The sequence below is a fragment of the Pristiophorus japonicus genome, unplaced genomic scaffold (genome assembly GCF_044704955.1).
Source record: "Pristiophorus japonicus isolate sPriJap1 unplaced genomic scaffold, sPriJap1.hap1 HAP1_SCAFFOLD_66, whole genome shotgun sequence".
NCBI lineage: Eukaryota > Metazoa > Chordata > Chondrichthyes > Pristiophoridae > Pristiophorus > Pristiophorus japonicus.
Window position 1 is genome coordinate 2,658,127 of NW_027254572.1, and position 18,359 is coordinate 2,676,485.

The 18,359-nt window shown below is 46.5% G+C and overlaps 3 non-coding genes across 3 annotated transcripts; 1 reads left to right on the forward strand and 2 right to left on the reverse strand.

Moving 5' to 3' along the window:
• Positions 1-4,490: 4,490 nt before the first annotated feature.
• trnav-cac (transfer RNA valine (anticodon CAC)) lies at positions 4,491-4,563 on the reverse strand. The gene has a single exon. It is a non-coding gene; the product is annotated as a tRNA-Val (tRNA).
• Positions 4,564-5,848: 1,285 nt separating this feature from the next.
• trnap-ugg (transfer RNA proline (anticodon UGG)) lies at positions 5,849-5,936 on the forward strand. The gene is given in 2 exon segments: positions 5,849-5,884; positions 5,901-5,936. It is a non-coding gene; the product is annotated as a tRNA-Pro (tRNA).
• Positions 5,937-13,258: 7,322 nt separating this feature from the next.
• Positions 13,259-13,337, reverse strand: trnak-uuu (transfer RNA lysine (anticodon UUU)). Its single transcript has one exon. It is a non-coding gene; the product is annotated as a tRNA-Lys (tRNA).
• Between the last annotated feature and the right edge of the window lie 5,022 nt (positions 13,338-18,359).

Sequence of the window (18,359 nt, forward strand, 5' to 3'; positions counted from 1 at the left end):
ACCTTTCACAGAAAAACAAACTCTCCTCTGAACATGCATGAGAAAGCTCCAGAAAATATTTCCCCCCGAGCTGCTTTCGCGTGTGAGGCGAACGAGTTAACCATTACACTGCGGAAACATCTCCACATTGAGCACCAGATTACCAAAATTAAACCCAATGAGATCGGGATAAAAGTTCCTCACATGCTCAGAGCAAAATGTATGATTGATGGTCGACAGAAGAATGAACAAACTTCAGCAACAGGTCAGACAGAAATGTTCAGCGAGCAGGTGGACTGTTGAATCGCACATTTAAGGAGTTGGTGGTGACAACAAAAATTTGTTTCGCTTAATGATTAAATGGGACATGAACCCACATCACCAGAGGAGAACAGTAACGTGAATACAGCACCTTACACCGCTCGGCCATCCTGACTATTCAATGCTGTGTGTGGCCACCTGCAGATTGATTTTGTACTTTTGTGTCCTCTCACATGAAATAAACGAGGGCATCAGGCGTATCTCTGCCTGACACCGGTGAAACATTGAGACAGACCTTGGAGCAAGGGTTTGGTTATTTCGACACAGCAAAGGAAATATTAATTCTGGAAGAACAATATCCAAAAGAACAATGACCAGTGAGCTCCCTCTGTGCTGACTGGGAATGTGTTCGCTCACCTTAAACAACTTCTGTCCCACACTGAAAGTTCTCAATCCTTCTCCTCCGCTGCCCTTTACAGAAATGTCACCAATCACCCAGCCACCGTGTTCACTTCTTCACAGTGGGGCCACAGAGGCTCCTACCATCTCCCTGCGATCAGCGAACTCACCCAGTTTACAAAATTATACCTCGAACACGTGCCTGACAAAGGGCAGGAGAAGCCAGATAGTCTGCAAGGTCGGTCTATCACAGAAAGTATTGGTATTCATGGTGATTACAGCAATTATGAACCGTCTCACAGAACTCAATTATTTTTATGCGATGAATTGATCGAGGATTGAAACCAGGTTAGTGCGCTGGATCTTAACCCCTTGACCACCAGGGAACAGTTATGATACATGTCGATATAGTTATATATATTTATATATGAAACTGAATGTCAATGGCTACCTACCTAGACCTCGTGGTGCCCACGGTAGTGTGTCTAACTTTGAGTGAGAGAAACGGTTCCACAGTGACACCTGTCATATGTCCTACATGGTTATTGCTTGTACTATTGCAAGTTGTGCACCAGAGGAACTGCAGTGGGAGGCTTGTAGCTTAAATGTTCAGGTGTGCCTGGCCTGGTATAAAAGGCAAGCCATCAGGTGTGATCCTCACTCTGTGGTTATCAATAAAGGACGAAGGTCACTACAGTTCAAGCACTACACATTGTCTCGTGGAGTCATTATCAGAGCATCTGAAGGTATAACTATTGGCGACGCGATAACGGACCTTCACACGAAAATCGCTAACCTTGGTACGTTGCAGCAGTTCGCCGATGGTGATGATTGGGAAGCCTTTGTGGAGAGGCTTGTCCATTTCTTCACAGCAAACTATCTGGCAGGTGACAACACGGTCACACTGGCTGATAAGTGCAGAGCTATCCTGCTAACCAGTTGTGGGCCCACCGTCTACGGCCTCGTCAGGGACTTGCTGGCACCAGCGAAGACAATGACCAAGATGTACGAGGAGCTTGTAACACTGATCCAAGAACGAATCAAGCCCAAAGAGAGCATCCTCACAGCCAGAAAGCGGTTTTATACACACCGACGGCCCGAAGGCCAGGAGATAACGAAATATGCTGCAGACCTCAGGAGGCATTCGGCACCGTGGGATTTTGGTGACCACCTCACCGAAGCACTGCGGGATATCTTTGTCATCGGAATCGGCCACGAGGGCCTTCTTCATAAGCTACTGTCAGCAGATACCACAGTCACACTGCAGAAGGCCATCTCCGTGAGCCAAGCATTCATGACCTCGACCTGTGGCTCCAGGCGGATGACTCATCCTCAGGACTCAAACCCGGCAAGTACTGTGCACAGAGTGGTGCCTTTTAGAGGCTGGACTGTAGAACGTGAACCTTCTCAGGGGAGAGAGAACAGGTCCCCGAGTCCCTAAACTCAATGTCCATGGTCAGATCAGCCATGATCTCATTGAATGGCAGAGCAGGATCGAGGGGCCGAATGTCCGACTCCTGTTCCTATTTCTTCTGTTCTTTTGTTAATCATTTAAGGAGCTTGAATTATTGATGAAGTTTTCTACGCTATCTGACATTACACACTCTGTATTTCGGAGACTGGTTTAAAATTTTCAGTGCTCATGCGACAAGGAACCTGGGGCGAATTTTGTTCAATTTATTTCACAGCAAATATAGTCTCCAAAATAATGTTTCTACACGGGTTCAAACCGGGGACATTTCACGTGTGGTTCGCCAAGTGGTGGAGGTTGTGCTCGAGTTTAAAATGGTGCATTCGATCCACTTTGAAAATGCATCTACAACTACGAGGATCATTTTGCCCATGAATGGGCCCGCATAGTCTACGTGCACCCGCGACCACGGTTTGGTAGGCCAGGGCCAGGGGCTCAGTGGAGCCTCCCTGGGGGCATTGCTGAGCTGGGCACAAATAGTGCACCTTCGGACGCAGAGCTCCAGGTCCGCGTCAATACCAGGCCACCAGACGTGGGATCTGGCTATGGCCTTCATGAGAACAATCCCCGGGTGCTTGCGGTGGAGCTACCAGACAAATGCCTCTCTGCCTCGCAGAGGCATGACTACTCGCCTGCCCCACATCAGGCAGTCTGCTTGAAGTGATAGCTCATGCATGCTCCTGTGGAAGGGTTTTAATTCCTCAGGGCAGGCATCACGAGCCTCTGCCCAGTCACCGGTTAGGACACATCTTTTTACTAAGGATAACGTGGGGTTGCTGGCCGTCCAGGCTCTGATTTGGTGAGTTGTTATGGGCGAACCTGTGGACTCAAAGGCATTGATTGCCATGACTATCTCACAGTCCTGTTCGTCAGACCCTTCCGTGGTGGCCAGAGGTAGCATGCTGAGCGCGTCGGAACAGTTGTCTGTGCCTAGTCTGTGCCTTATGGTATAGTCGTAGGACGCCAGCATGAGTGACAACCGTTGAATTGGCGCCGAGGCGTTGCCGTTTATTGCCTTACAGAAACTTCTGGTACAACAGCCCCAACAGAGGGGAGCTGACTAGTGAGCTCCCTCGTTGCTGATCGGGAATGTGTTGGCTCACCTTAAACAACTTCTGTCCTACACTGAGGGCCCAACTTTCGGGTGCAGTTGCTCCTAGTTTTTTGGAGCAACTAGTTTACTTTGGAGAATGTTAGAAATTGCAATTCTCGGATATTAGTTTGCTCCAGTTCAACTGAGTTCGTTGAGGTTGGCTTCAGGTATGGTATTTTTTTTCAAAAGGGGGTGTGTCCACCCACTCAAGCCTTTTTTGCAAGATTCGGCAGTGAAAACCTACTACAAACTAACTCCTGCTGGAGTAAGTTCCCACTTTTGTAAGTTCAGAACAACCTTACCTAGAGGTAAGCTCAGTGCAGGCACAGCCAGAGAGGGGGTGGGAATTAAACACAAAAAGGACTGAAGCATTAAACACATCACTTAAAATGTCCAAAAACCTCTTTTGATGATATCTTGCCTTATATTTGCTGAATGAGGATAGTTGCTTCTCTTTTTATAAATAAACAAGTGTTACCTCACGGCTGAGGCAGGCACAATCCGGCTGCTTTCAGATGAGCTGTAAGAGATTATTGAAGAGTCCGAGGGTCCTGTAGCCCCCCACAATAGGATATCCTCTCCTCCGGAGTTTTCCTCAGCGTGTGCTCGGTGTACGGGGAGCTTTGGCCTGGGTCTGAGCTAGCTTGCATCACAGGAATGGACAATAACCCTCTGAGCTCTGGAACTGGGAAGAGCGAATAACTAATGAGTTGTTTGTGGGTTTGAAATGCGGCTTAGATCTGCTGGTATTAACCGAGGCAGGGACTGTGAGACATTGCATTGTGTTCAGATTTAATCACAGCAATATCTGCAGTCATGAGCTGAAAAGGACGAATAGCTGAAAAAACAAAGAAAAAAGCTTGTGAAATGTCAGCAATTGTGGTCAACTATTTAATGTGTTTCCTGCTCGTTTAGTGGTGCGGCGCTCACAGAGGGAGCCCGGATTCAGAAAGTAACTCTTTCATTCAAAATCTTTAAAAGAATGACATGCAACGAATTAAACTCTGTGTCGGGGGATGGGGATGGGTGAAGATTATTTGTTTTATTCCCCATTCATTAACCGACAGCGTTGTTTTGTAGAATCGTCACTGAGGGACAGTGGAAACTTAATTAACTGAACTTTAATTATTTAAGGATTTTGAATCATTGATGAAGTTTTCTCCCCTATCTGACTTTATACACTCTGCATTTAGGAGCCTTGTTTAAAAAGTTCAGTGCTCATGCGACAAGGAAATTGGGGCGACTTTTGTTCAATTTATTTCACGGCAAAAATAGTCTCCAAAATAATGCTTCTTCCCGGGCTCGAACCGGGGACCTTTCGCGTGTGAGGCGAACGTGATAACCGCTACACTACAGAAACGCTGTGGTTCCAGTCATCTCAGGAATATAACCAGAGCTTTAACCTACACAGCTGGCCGATACTTCAGGAGCTGGTTTTACGAGAATGGAATGACGGTGCTGTATTTAGGAAGGCTGTTAGTGTGGCAGGAATTGATCTCGTGTTTCCCAGACTTTACACATAGGAACAGGAGATGGCCATTTAGCAGCGAGTGGTTAGGATCTGGAATGCACGGCTTGAAAGGGCGGTGGAGGAAGAATCAATCTTATCTTTCAGACGGGATTTGGATCAGTGTCTGAAGGAAAAACAATTGCAGGGCTACGGGGGAAGGGCGGGGGAGTGGGACTCTCTGAGAGTCGGCACGGACTCGATTGGCCGAATGGCCTTCCGTGCTGTAACCATTCCATGATTCGATAAGTTAGTGGCACATTTCATAGTGTGGGTGGGAGCACAACATTGCAAAGGGACATGGATTGAGTCGGCAAAACTAGTGGCAACTGATTCAGGAGATTCGCGGGGTGCAGAAATTCAGGTGTTTATTGACTTTGAAAGGAACATTTTTGCTTTGTGCCGTTTCGGACATAGAAATATTTGTGAAAGGAATTTTTTGCAGAAAGGGATACAGCATTTAACCTTCTGCCTTAACACTTCTTTCAGGGTGTCAGCTCACATTTCGTTTCGATGTTATTCTTCCAGAATTGCTATTTTCTTTGGTGTTTCACAATAACCAGACCCTTGGTCTAAAGTCAGTCTCACTGTTTCTCCAGTCTCCTGTTGATGTTATCAGCAATGAACATTTTGACCCAGACACCGAAAGCACAGTGTGTAAAATGGTTTATGGTTTCAGAGTTCACTTGCAGAGCAGAGAAGAAATGATTCAATTATGGAGTTCCTTCAGTTAGCATTTCTTTAATTGAGCAAAAGAAGATTGTGGGTTCATTAATGATGCTTTTCCATGAAAGCAACATAAAATTAAAAGAAATACAATCGCCCAACATGGGGCTCAAACCCAGGACCTTGTAATTAAGAGTCTCATGTTCTACCGACTGAGCACGCCGGGATTCTGGCTAACGCTAGATTTTATCGCTCATTGCAGCCAGGCGCCTGTTGGCCAGCCGCAGCCTGGATACAGTAACGTCCCAACAGCTCATTGACTGTCGGAGTGGGACTGTGCGGTGCTTCAGAAGACAGTTCGAAAAAGCAAATTCACTGATTCTGTCCCATGTGCTCCTCCAATCAAGAATAGCAACACACTAAACATGCTTCAATAATGGTTGCACCTGAGCTCCACAGATGTGCAGTAGTTGGCTCGTTGGTCTAGTGGTATGATTCTCGCTTTGGGGTTGTTAGTTGAAATTTGCGAGAAGTTCCGGGTTCAAATCCCGGACGAGCCCTCAATTTACCCACGGATTTTGAACTTGCGTCGAATTTTTGCAAAGAAGGACTTGCATTTCGACAGCACCTTTCAGGAACTCATGATGCCCCAAAGCGCTTTACAGCCGTTGAGTTGTGTTTGAAGTGTTGGAGTGTGGGGAAAGATGTGCCCGAATCAACCCACACGAACTGCAACTCTTTGCGAAGGAGTTCTGTGCAAAGAATCAGGTATCTCACGGACTTGGCCTTTCTATGAATGAGGTCTGCTTGTACCTGCATTCAAGCTTGAAACAGCAACTGGGCTTCATCTCACGGGAGCAGCGTGTAGCGGATAGTGAGTAGGTAACCAGGTTGATGTCCGCCGCTTTCAATCTTTGAAATTTCACCAAACAAAGATATGGTGAATCCAACTGTCCCAGTCAAGCGACAGATTGAAGGGGTCGGTGCTTCAAACAGAGCTGGAACACGCGCAGTGCAGTAATATGGTCCGCAACATTAAATGTCAGAGATATTAAACAGACAATAATTAAACATACACTTAACAACAGTACTTACACCCAAACCTTGCGAATGTTCGCCGAAGAACTCAAACACCTTACAGTTCCCAGCTCGGTGTACAAATTGATAAAAAATTAATCGGATTCTAAACTATCTGTTCCAAATGCCACATTTTACATCTTTTCCTTATCCCTGGTACGTGACAATTTAAATTTTTAATAGTATTAACTAACAAAAGTGCCCAACTTCTGATGGAAGGTCATTAACCTGAAACGTTAACTCTGTTTCTCTCTCCACAGATGCTGCCTGACCTGCTCAGTGTTACCAGCATTTACTCTTTTTATTCTCCTAACTTATAATCAGAAAATCACTTCCCTTGTCATCTAACTACACTCCTTCCTGATATGTAGCCTTGCCCTACAAACCAGGCTCCTTTCGGATGATTCAGGCATTCTTTGGAATTATAACTTCTGAACGATAACAATTATGTTAATTATGTAACTATGTAATACTTGCCACCAAAGGGCGTGACTGTTGGAGTCCGAATATAAAAGGTCGGCTGCCATGTTGTTCAGGCACTCTGGAGTTGTAATAAAGAAGACTAAGGTCACACTAAATTTAGCTCACAGTACTCAGCCTCGGGGAGTTCTTCTCGACACAACAATTGGCGACGAGTAACAGAATACGAACCTTCAAACAACCATGGCTGCCGTTGGAATATTAGAGAGATCCGTAGAGTGTGATGATTGGGAAGCCTTCGTCGAGCAGCTCGACCAGTACTTTGTGGGCAACGAGCTGGAAGGAGACACTAACGTGGCCAAGCACAGGGTGGTTCTCCTCACCGTCTGTGGGCCTAAAATATACAGCCTCATCAAGAATCTGCTCACACCGACAAAACCAACGGAGAAGGAATATTCAGAGTTTTGCACACTGGTTTGGGACTACCTCAAGCCGAAGGAGAGTATCCTCGTGGCCAGATATCGTTTTGACAGGCACCATCGCTCCGGGGACCAGGACCTGGCGGATTATATCACCGACCTGAGACACCTCGCGGGACCTTGCTGCGTTGGGGCAAATGATGTGGGACTTTTACGTGCTGGGCATCAGCCACGAGGTCAGTCTTTAAAAGCTGTTGGCTGCTGAAAACCGAGACCTGAGCAGGGCCATCGCGATCGCCCAGGCATGCATGGCCACGGACGATATCACCAAACAGATATCTTCTCAACATCGAAGCTCACCGGCAAGTACTGTGCATAAAATGATGTCGCTAGCAGGCCGAACTGCATATGGCAGGGTTGATACGTCTGTGGCTGCAAGCCCTGTGATGACTCAGAGTGCGCCATCGTGGGTAAATGTGAATCTATTAGCACCGTGTTGGTGCTGCGGGGGTAATCCTCGGGACCATCAATGTCGATTCAAGCACGACGTGTGCAAAGCCTGCACAACGATGGGGTACCTCCAGTGAATGTGCAAACGTGCTGTGACATACCACGTGGCTGAGGATGATCGATCCGGCACGGATCACGCAGCACATGCAACTCAACCCAAGGAACAAGGACTCCCACTTGCAGGTGGGGATGTAGCATTTTATCAGTGAGGCTTTGAGGGTGTGCCCGAAACGTTTCCTTTGGCCACCTGTGGCTCGGTTACCATGTTGGAGTTCTGAGTAGAGCGCTTGCTTAGGGAGTCTCATGTTGGGCATGTGGACAATGTGGCCCGCCCAGCGGAGCTTGTCGAGTGTGGTCAGTGCTTCAATGCTGGTGATGTTGGCCTGAGCGAGAACACTAATGTTGGTTCGTCTGTCCTCCCAGGGGATTTGCAGGATCTTGCGTAGACAGCCCTGGTGGTATTTGTCCAGTGATTTGAGATGTCTGCTGTATATAGTCCATGTCTCGGAGCCATACCGCGGTGCAGGTATCACCAACGCCCTATAGACCATAAGCCTGATGCCAGATTTGAGGTCCTGGTCTTCAAACACTCTCCTCCTCAGGTGATCGAAGGCTGTGCTGGCACACTGGAGGCGGTGTTGGACCTCGTCATCGATGTCTGCCATTTCTGATAGTAGGTTCCCGAGGCGTGGAAAAAGTTCCGGAGGCGTGGAAAAGGCACTTACAGCCTTCCTAAATATAGCACCCTTATTCTATTCTCTTAAAACAAGCTCCTGAATTCTCGGCTAGCTGTGTAGGTTAGAGCTGTGGTTTTATCCTCAGATAGATTCGACCACAGTGTTTCCGTAGTGTAGTAGTTATCACATTCGCCTCACACACGAAAGGTCCCCGTTCAGAAACCGGTCGGAAAGATCTTGAAAACTTGAATATGGGCCGAATACCTGACTCCTGTTCGTAACTCTTACGTTCTTCTGATCTCTTGACCTTTCACAGAAGAACAAACTCTCCTCTGAACATGCATGAGAAAGCTCCAGAAAATATTTCCCGCCGAGCTGCTTTCGCGTGTGAGGCGAACGTGTTAACCGTTACACTGCGGAAACATCTCCACTTTCAGCACCAGATTACCAAAGTTAAACCCAGTGAGATCGGGATAAAAGTTCCTCACATTCTCAGAGCAAAATATATCATTGATGGTCGACAGAAGAATGAACAAACTTCAGCACCAGGTCAGACGGAAATGTTCAGCGAGCAGGTGGACTGTTGAATCGCACATTTAAGGAGTTGATGGTGACTAAACAAATGGGTTTCGCTAAATGATTAAATGGGACATGAACCCACATCTCCAGAAGAGAAAAGTGACGGAACACAGCACCTTACACCGCTCGGCCGCCCTGACTATTCAGGGCTGTGTGTGGCCACCTGCAGGTTGATTTTGAAATATTGTGTCCTTTCACATGAAATAAACGAGGGCAGCAGGCGTATCTCTGCCTGACACCGGGGAAACAGTGAGACAGACCTTGGAGCAAGGGTTTGGTTATTTCGACACAGCAAAGGAAATATTAATTCTGGAAGGACAATATGCAAAAGAACAATGACCTGTGAGCTCCCTCGGAGCTGAGTGGGAATGTGTTGGCTCACCATAATCAACTTCTGTCCCACACTGAAAGTTCTCAATCATTCTCCTCCGCTGCCCTTTACAGAAATGTCACCAATCAGCCAGCCACCGTGTTCACTTGCTCACAATGGGGCCACAGAGTCTCCTACCATCTGCCCGCAATCAGCGAACTCACCCTGCTTACAAAATTATACCTCGAACACGTGCCTGGCAAAGGGCATGAGAAGCCAGATAGTCTGTAAGCTCGGTCTATCACAGAAAGTATTGGTATTCATGGTGATTATAGCAATTATTAATCGTCTCACAGACCTCAATTATTTTTATGCGATGAATTGATCGAGGATTGAAACCAGGTTAGCGCACTGGATCTTAACCCCTTGACCACCAGGGAACAGTTATGATACATGTCGATTTATTTATATATATTTATATATGAACCTGAATGTCAATGGCTACCTAACTAGACCTCGTCGTGCCCACGGTAGTGTGTCTAACTTTGAGTGAGAGAAACGCTTCCACAGTGACACCTGTCATGTGTCCTACATGGTTATTACTTGAACTATTGCAAGTTGTGCACCAGAGGGCACTGCAGTGGGAGGCTTGTAGATTACCTGTTCAGGTATGCCTGGCCTGGTATAAAAGGCAAGCCATCAGGTGTGATGCTCACTCTGTGGTTATCAATAAAGGACGAAGGTCACTAAAGTTCAAGCACTACACATTGTCTCGTGGAGTCATTATCAGAGCATCTGAAGGTGTAACAATTGGCGACGCGATTACGGACCTTCACACGAAAATGGCTAACCTTGGTACGTTGCAGCAGTTCGCCGATGGTGATGATTGGGAAGCCTTTGTGGAGTGGCTTGTCCATTTCTTCACAGCAAACTATCTGGCAGGTGACAACCCGGTCACACTGGCTGATAAGTGCAGAGCTATCCTGCTAACCAGTTTTGGGCCCATCTTCTACAGCCTCGTCAGGGACTTGCTGGCACCAGCGAAGACAATGACCAAGATGTACGAGGAGCTTGTAACACTGATCCAAGAACAACTCAAGCCCAAAGAGAGCATCTTCACAGCCAGACAGCGGTTTTATACACACCGACGGCCCGAAGGCCAGGAGATCGAAATATGCTGCAGAACTCAGGAGGCTGGCGGCACCGTGGGATTTTGGTGACCACCTCACCAAAACACTGCGGGATATCTTTGTCATCGGAATCGGCCACGAGGGCCTTCTTCATAAGCTACTGTCAGCGGATACCAAAGTCACACTGCAGAAGGCCATCTCCGTGAGCCAAGCATTCATGACCTCGACCTGTGGTTCTAGGCGGATGATTCATCCTCAGGACTCAAACCCGGCACGTACTGTGCACAGAGTGGTGCCTTTTAGAGGCTGGACTGTAGAAAGTGAACCTTCTCAGGGGAGAGAGAACAGGCCCCCGAGTCCCTTAACTCAGAATCCAAGGTCAGATCAGCCATGATCTTATTGAATGGCAGAACAGGATCGAGAGGCCGAATGGCCGACTCCTGTTCCTATTTCTTCTGTTCTTATGTTAATCATTTAAAGAGCTTAATCATTGACGAAGTTTTCTCCCCTATCTGACTTTATCCACTCTGTGTGTAGGAGACTAGTTTAAAATATTCACTTCTCATGCGACAAGGAACCTTGGGCGACTTTTGTTCAATTCATTTTCAACAAAATAGCCTCCAAAATAATGTTTCCGCTTGGGCTTGAACCAGGGACTTTTCGCGTGTGAGGCGAGTGTGATAACCGCTGCACTACAGAAACGGAGTGGCTAAAGTAATCTTAGGAATATAATCAGAGCTTTAACCTACACAGCGGGCCGATACTTCAGCAGCTGGTTTTCCGAGAATAGAATGACGATGTTGGAGTGGATTTTCAGACAAAGCAAAGCATGATGGGGTAAGCCACCACGAAATGAACTTTGTTCCAAGAAGCCTATCTGCTGTCCCTGATATGAACTCTGCAGCAACAAGTGACTCCTGGCCAGGTGCAGGCCACTGTTTCATCGAAAGCTTTGCAACAGAATAACTAACCACAAAAGAAGATAAAGAGGAAGGGCCCGCAAACTCGTACCATGCTATCAGGTTTTGATAGGACTAAAAAGTTGAATGTAAATGAATTGCGTTGCCATATGGATCGATTGGTTGTTTGTAAATTAATTTAAATGATTGTATTCCGCCCCCTGTAAACTGCTTAGAACCCTGCGGCACAAGGCACTCGGGGAGATCCCTGGATCTCAACTCTTCACCCAGAGCTCTGTTAGCAATAAAGTTGTTTCTCTTACCTTACCAGAATCTATGTGAATTTATTTTCACCAACAGTGGATGCAGAGAGGATGTTTCCACCGATGGGGGAAGACTGGAACTAGGGGCACGATCTTAGAATAAGGGGCCGCCCATTTAAAAGTGAGATGAGGAGTAATTTCTTCTCTCAGAGCGCTGTAACTCTGTGGAATTCACTGTTCCAGAGAGGGTGGAAGCTGGGAAATTGAATATATTTTGGACAGAAATAGACAGTTTCTTAAACAATAAGGGGTTCAGGGGTTATGGTCAGCGGGCGAGGAAGTGGAGCTGAGTCCATGATCGGATCAGCCATGATCTTATTAAATGGTGGAGCAGGCTCGAGGGGCCGGATGGCCGACTCTTGCTCCTATTTCTTATGTTCCTTTGACTAATACACATCAACATCCTGGGCGTCACCATTGACAAAGTAGATGTGGGCAAGCCTGGCGAGCTCAGTCTGTAGAACAAGAGATTTTTAATTTTAAGGTCATGTGTTCGAGCCCCACCTTGCGTGAATTATTTTCCTTAACCTTTTATGTTACTTTCACGCGAATTAACCCACACATTCAAAAAGTAGTTAGATTTGTCCCTTATGTCTAAAAGGATCAAGGGGTATGGAGAGAAAGCAGAAAAGGGGTACTGAGGGAATGATCAGCTATGATCATAGTGAATGGTGGTGCAGGCTCGAAGGGCCGAATGGCCTACTACTGCACCTATTTTCTATGTTTCTATGTTTCCCCTTGTGGGGGAATCTAGAATTTGGGGGCACAGTTTCAAAATAAGGGGTCATAAGAACATAAGAAGTCGGAGCAGGAGTAGGCCACATGGTTCCTCGATCCTGCTCCACCATTCAATACGATCATGGCTGATCCCCATAACGCCTTATTCGCTGAAGGTTTAAGGGTCGCCCATTTAAAATGGAGAGGAGGAAAAATTTCTTCTCTCAGAGGGTGGTGAATCTTTGGAGCTCTCTGCCCCAGAGAGCTGTGGAGGCTGGGTCATTGAATATATTTCAGGTGGAGATGGACAGATTTTTGGACAAGACCATATGGATTGAATTGGAGAACAGAAAAGGGGCAATCACACGACTGGGAATGTACGGGACACCCCCGAACATCCAGAGGGAGATATAGGGTCTGGTTATTGTGATTCAGCAAGGAAACTATCGATCCTGGAGGACAAATACTCTGTTCCAAAGGAAACGGACCCAGCCTCTCCAATTGATCAGTTAATTAATGATGTTTTCGCGTGAAAGCAACAGAAAAGTTTAACAAAACTTATTCGCCCAACCCTGAACCCACGACCCTGAGATTAAAAGTCTCAAGCTTTACCGACTGAGCTAGCCTGGCTGGGCGAAAGTGGCATCCTTGACGTATGTCAAATATTGTGGGTGGATTAATGATGATTGAAATCATGATTGAGTATCTCACAAACTTGAATTATGGAGTTCATTCAGTTAGCATGTCTTTAATTGTGCAAAAGAAGATTGTGGGTTAATTAATGATGTTTTTCCATGAAAGCTGCATTAAATTAAAATAAATGCAATCCCCTGACGTGGGGCTCGGACCCAGGACCCTGAGATTAAAAGTCTCATACTCTACCGACTGAGCTAGCCGGGCTTCCGCCCAACGCAGGTTTTTATCGCTCATTGCAGCCAGGCGCCTGTTGGCTCCGCCCCAGATGTTGAAACTTGCTGTTGAAACTTGTGTTGTGTTTATCACATTTGCTTTACACGCAAAAGGTCCCTGGTTCAATCCCGGGCAGAAACATTATGTTTAAACTTTCTGTGGATGAACAATCGGAGGCGAGTTTAGTCTCCCGGAAAATGCTGCCTGACCTGCTGAGATTTCCAGCATTTGCTGTTTTTATTTGCTGTTTATTCTCCTGGCAAAAGGGCTCCCTTATTCATTAATTGCTCTTTATTTCACTTCAATAAATGGATAACATTGACTGAGAGAAAACGGATCCACCGGGGACCTTTTGCGTGTGAGGCCAACGTGATATCCGCGACACTGCAGCCCATCAAAGGGCGAGAAACCACTGAATATAAAGGATGAGCTGACAAATATCAGGGGCAGTGCAGTCTGGTCAACGTCACATCTCCTTTCTTATTCAGCAGAGGCATGACCGGGAGTCAGACGCCACAAAGTTTCATTAAAGACACAAATACAAGTAACTCTTGCAAATCTTTTCAGTGTAAAATTCTTTCACTTTATTTGAAATCCTATTGTGTTGAATCTGCAAATACGCACGGTGGGATATTATCTTCACTACTGATTGTATTTTGTGTGCACGATAGGAATAACCGGTGCTGTTAAATTTGATAATAAATTTGCCCCAGATCCCTGAAGACTTTGAACCAGAGAGCTAAAATACAGTGAGTAAAATGGGATATGGTTGTCGAGTTAAGATGCAAAGCACAGGACAAATGATTGAAGTATGGACTGTTCCTGCGTTAGCATTTGTTTGATTGTGCAACAGAAGGTGAGGGGTTAATTATTGATTGTTTCCCGTGAAAGCAAGAGAAAAGTTTAAGAAGAAATCATACGGTGCCTGTCAGGTGAGCGCAGCCTGTGATAGCTGGTGGGATTGTGAAGGGATTTTAAAGCCCCTTGTATGCAGAACCTTCATATAGTAAAAGATCTCCAGCTCACTGTGTAGGTCTCATGGTGCAACGGTAGTGTGTCTGAATCCAAATCCGAAGGTTGTGTGTTCACATCACTTCGGGGTCACTGTCCTCTTGGATATTTTTCTTCCAGAATTATTATTACCTTGGCTGTTTGGCAATAACCAGACCCTTGCTCCAAGGTCTGTCTGACTGTTTCCCCGGTGTCAGGCAGAGAGACGATTTCTGCCCTCATTTATTTAATGTGACAGGACACAAAAGTTCAAAATCAACCTGCAGGTGGCCATAGGCAGCACTGAATATTCAGGATGGCCGAGCGGTATAAGATGCTGTGTTCAGGTCACTGTTTCCTCTGGAAATGTCGGTTTATGTCCCACTTCTGACATTTCTTATATTTAATCATTAAGCGTAATCCATTTGTTTTGTCACCACCAACTTCTTTAAAGTACGATTCAGCGGTCCATTTGCTCGCTTAACATTTCCGTCTGACCTGGTACTGAAGTTTGTTCATTCTATTGTAGACCGGCAATCATATATTTTGCCTTGAGCATGTGAGGAACTTTTATCCCGATCTCATTGGGTTTAATTTTGGTAATCTGGTGCTAAAAGTGGAGATGTTTCTGCAGTGTAATGGTTAACACGTTCGCCTCACAAACGAAAGCACCTCGGGGGGAAATATTTTCTGGAGCTTTCTCATGCATGTTCAGAGGAGAGTTTGTTCTTCTGTGAAAGGTCAAGAGATCATACGAACGTAAGCGTTAGGAACAGGAGTCAGCCAATCGTCTCATTTTTAAGTTTTCAAGATCTTTCCGCCCGGTTTCGCACCGGGGACCTTTCGTGTGTGAGGCGAATGTGATATCTACTTCACTACGGAAACACTGTGATAGAATCTATCTGAGGATAAAACCACAGCTCTAACCGACACAGCTAGCCGAGAATTCAGGAACTTGTTTTAAGAGAATAGATTGGGGGTGCTATATTTAGGAAGGCTGTAAGTGTGGCCTTCGACAGCGTGGACAATTTTCCACGCCGCGGGAACGTACTATCAGCAATGGCAGACATCGATGACGAGGTCCAACACCGCCTCCAGTGTGACAGCACAGCCTTCGATCACCTGAGGAGGAGAGTGTTTGAAGACCAGGACGTCAAATCTGGCACCAGGCTTATGGTGTGCAGGACGGTGGTGATACCTTCCCCGCAGTATGGCTCAGAGACATGGATTATATACAGCAAACATATCGAATCACTGGAGAAATACCACCAGGGCTGTCTCCGCAAGATCCTGCAAATCCCCTGGGAGGACAGACGCACCAACATCAGTGTTCTCGATCAGGCCAACATCCCCAGCACTGAAGCACTGACCACACTCGACCAGCTCCGCTGGGCGGGCCACATTGTCCACATGCCCGACACGAGACTCCCGAAGCAAGCGCTCTACTCAAATTTCCGACACGGTAACCGAGCCCCAGGTGAGCAGTGTAATTTATTTCACATTACTGTATATAACTGTACCTTACCATGCTATACATGACTGTATACATCAATTATTAAGGATGTCATAGCAGTGCATTTGGAAAGAGGTGACATGATAGGTCCAAGTCAGCATGGATTTGTGAAAGGGAAATCATGCTTGACAAATCTTCTGGAATTTTTTGAGGATGTTTCCAGTAGAGTGGATAAGGGAGAACCAGTTGATGTGGTATATTTGGACTTTCAGAAGGCGTTCGACAAGGTCCCACACAAGAGATTGATGTGCAAAGTTAGAGCACATGGGATTGGGGGTAGTGTACTGACATGGATTGAGAACTGGTTGTCAGACAGGAAGCAAAGAGTAGGAGTAAATGGGTACTTTTCAGAATGGCAGGCAGTGACTAGTGGGGTACCGCAAGGTTCTGTGCTGGGGCCCCAGCTGTTTACACTGTACATTAATGATTTAGATGAGGGGATTAAATGTAGTATCTCCAAATTTGCGGATGACACTAAGTTGGGTGGCAGTGTGAGCTGCGAGGAGGATGCTGTGAGGCTGCAGAGCGACTTGGATAGGTTAGGTGAGTGGGCAAATGCATGGCAGATGAAGTATAATGTGGATAAATGTGAGGTTATCCACTTTGGTGGTAAAAACAGAGAGACAGACTATTATCTGAATGGTGACAGATTAGGAAAAGGGGAGGTGCAAAGAGACCTGGGTGTCATGGTACATCAGTCATTGAAGGTTGGCATGCAGGTGCAGCAGGCGGTTAAGAAAGCAAATGGCATGTTGGCCTTCATAGCAAGGGGATTTGAGTACAGGGGCAGGGAGGTGTTGCTACAGTTGTACAGGGCATTGGTGAGGCCACACCTGGAGTATTGTGTACAGTTTTGGTCTCCTAACCTGAGGAAGGACATTCTTGCTATTGAGGGAGTGCAGCGAAGGTTCACCAGACTGATTCCCGGGATGGCGGGACTGACCTATCAAGAAAGACTGGATCAACTGGGCTTGTATTCACTGGAGTTCAGAAGAATGAGAGGGGACCTCATAGAAACATATAAAATTCTGACGGGGTTAGACAGGTTAGATGCAGGAAGAATGTTCCCAATGTTGGGGAAGTCCAGAACCAGGGGTCACAGTCTAAGGATAAGGGGTAAGCCATTTAGGACCGAGATGCGGAGGAACTTCTTCACCCAGAGAGTGGTGAACCTGTGGAATTCTCTACCACAGAAAGTTGTTGAGGCCAATTCACTAAATATATTCAAAAAGGAGTTAGATGGGGTCCTTACTGCTAGGGGGATCAAGGGGTATGGCAAGAAAGCAGGAATGGGGTACTGAAGTTGAATGTTCAGCCATGAACTCATTGAATGGCGGTGCAGGCTAGAAGGGCCGAATGGCCTACTCCTGCACCTATTTTCTATGTTTCTATGTTTCTATGTTTCTAACTAGATATGACCTGTAACCACAAGCATACTTTACCAGCAGGGATGCACTTGCAGGAGACACTGCATACCTGTTCCACACAGGTATATAAAGGCAAGTCTCAGGCAAGTGTGGCACTCAAGAGCTGTGAAATAAAGGTGCAGGTCAAGAGTGACCTTGACTTCAGCATGTGCCTCGTGTAAGTCTGTACAGCAGGGTCAGGACTTTAAAGTGGCGACGAGTTACGGGATCACAGAATCCACTGAATGGCTACCAACGGCTCAGATGAGAAATATAATGCTGGAGACAATTGGGAGGACTTTATAGAAAGGCTCCAGCAAAGCTTTGTAACCAAAGACTGGTTAGGCGACGATAAGGCAGACAAGAGAAGAGCGCATCTCTTGACCAGCTGTGGCTCGAAAACATACGCCTTAATGAAGGACCTGCTGGCACCCGAGAAACCAGCAAGCAAGTCGTTTGAGGAGTTGAGCACACTGGTGAGAGACCACCTGAAGCAAGCGAGCAGCCTACATATGGCCAGGCACAAGTTCTACAACTACAGACGCTGTGTGGGCCAGAGCATACCCGACTTTGTGGCGGAACTTCGGACGTTGGCTAGTTTATGTGTGTTCTCCAATGAACTAAGGAGAGAAGTACTGAGAGAATTTTTTTATTGAAGGAATAGGCCACGCAGGCATATTCCGAAAGCTTATAGAGACCAAGAACTTGACCCTAGAGGCAGCAGCACTGATTGCACAGACATTCTTGGCAGGAGAAGAAGAAACAAGGTTGATCTACACTGCGGGTACGACAACTAACGAAACATCGCAACAAGGGGTTCACAGCTTGAAACAAGCCGCTACCCCCACGCACAGATAAATGCAGGAGAGCAGGGGTTCACAGCAGGCAGTGGCGCCAGAAGCCGATAAAGGGCCAAATGAACGGCCATTCACACCTCATCAACACACAATGCGAGCAATCAACTTCAGAATGAGAGAAGCTCAAGAGAGATCAGCCAGACGCAGCTCATCCTTCGCAAACAAAGGAAGCGGTCTGTGCTAGAGATGTGGGGGAAGGCACTCAACAAGGGGGTGTCGATTTCAGCATGCTGTTTGCAGAAACTGC